Below are 2,074 nucleotides of genomic sequence, written 5' to 3' on the forward strand. Positions count from 1 at the left end.
AATTTTGGTGTTTTCAAAAAGGCCAATTTGAAAATTAAAGGTTTTTATTACCAGACATAGAAGAGTTTGGAGCATCTTCTATGAATTGGAGCATGGACTCTATTATCGCAAAGGATCATGCTCTCTGTAGAAGAACTGCATCGCTTGAACATAGGATGCGTATGATAATTAATAGAGAATCAAACTGTGATATGGGCAACAGTTTGGCATTTGATCCTAGTCAGTCAAGTCTCTGCTCTAAACAAAATTGTAAATTAAAATGTTAAGAGGCTGTGTTAGTTATCTATGACTGTAACACAAATGACTCCAAAATTTCACAGCCTAAAACTTACACAACTTCTGAAGACCAGGAATCTGGGAGCAGCTTAGCTGAGTGGATCTCACACGAGGCTGTGGTCAAGATGTTGATGCAGTCCAGGGCTGTTGTCATCTGAAGACTTGCTTGGGCCTGGAAGACCCACTTCCAAACTCATTCAAGTGACTGTTGGCTGGAAGCCTCAGTTCCTCGGCACATGGCCCTCTCTATAGGATTGTTCATGCCACGGCAGCTGGTTTCCCCTAGAGGAAGTGATCTGAGAGAGAGCACCAAGACAGAAGCCAAATGTTTTTTATAGCCTAATCTTGGAAGTGATATACCCTCATTCTGTGGAACATGTAGACCAACCCTAGAATAATACAGGAGCCCTGGTGGCGCAGTGGTTGAGAGCTACGGCTGCTAACCAAAAGTTGGGCAATGCGAATCTCCCAGCCGCCCCTTGGAAACCCTATGGGGCAGTTCGCCTCTGTCCTGTAGGGGTACTATGAGTTGGAATCGACTCCATAGCAATTTGGCTTTTTTTTTAGTATAATATGGTAGGGGACTATCCAAGAGCGTGAGTTCCAGGAGATGAGAATCATTTGCATCTCAGAAACAAAGCAATTGAGCTTCTGGTGGATGATAGATTCTTTTGAAGCCTGGCTCTCCTGCTTGTGCGACCTTAGGCAAGTTACTCAAACTCTTTGTGTCTCAGTTTTCCCGTTATAAAATAGAACTACTCTGAGTTAATACACGTAAAGTCCTTGGAACCGTGCCGGGCACGTTGTAAGTACCCCATAAGTGTCAGCTTTTACGGTTCAGTTTCCATGCTCATGTCCTATACTGTAGCTCTGCCCCAAGTCAGTTGTTCATGCTCTGCTCCCTTCTTTCTTCTGGCAAAAACTTGTTCTCCTTCGCAATGCCTCATTTACGTTGATGGATAATAGCTGTTAGGTATTACCCCTCCCGGGTAACACTTTGGAGAGATAGTCGAGCTTTTCCTAGTTCCCTGGAATTTCCACTTTGAAAGCAATATACATATTGCTATTTGTCCTATGATGAATATCCAAAACCCGTGCCACTGAGTTGATTCTGACTCCTAGCGACCCTATAGGACAGAGTAGAACTGCCCCATAGAGTTTCCGAGGAGAGCCTGGTGGATTTGAACTGCTGACCTTGTAGTTAGCAGCCGTAGCTCTTGACCACTGCGTCACCAGGGTTTCCATGATGAGTATAGGTCCTATATTTATGAAAAAGGGAGTACTATTAGAGCCCTAGGAATTGATAATCTGTGGTTAAAAAACATTTTTATAGACGAATACTAAAGTTTCTTAAATCAGCATACCTTAAAACAGAATCCTGTAAAAATGTGTATGTGTGTATAGGGATAAATAGCTGCCTTCGAGTGGACTCAGGCTCGTGGCAACCTTACGTACAGGAGAACGAACCGTTCCCCAGTCCAGAGTCATCCTCACAATCTCTGGCATGTTTCGGCTAATGGGCCGATCTGTCTCACTGAGGGTCTCCCAGGACCACTCTGGCCTTGGGCTTAACAAACGTGACGTCCTCCTCCAGCCACTGATCCCTCCTCATGATGTGTCCAAATCAAGCAAGTCGAACAATGTTCTGTTAGGATCCATGGGCTTTCATTGGCTAATTTTCAGTAATCTGGAAGAGCTGCTGAAACCAGTCCACCATGGGTGACCCTGCTGGTGTTTGAAACATGAGTGGCATAGTTTCCAGCATCATAGCAACATGTAACAGGCATATATATATATA

The sequence above is a fragment of the Trichechus manatus genome, unplaced genomic scaffold, assembly GCF_000243295.1.
Source record: "Trichechus manatus latirostris isolate Lorelei unplaced genomic scaffold, TriManLat1.0 scaffold00103, whole genome shotgun sequence".
NCBI classification, from domain to species: domain Eukaryota; kingdom Metazoa; phylum Chordata; class Mammalia; order Sirenia; family Trichechidae; genus Trichechus; species Trichechus manatus.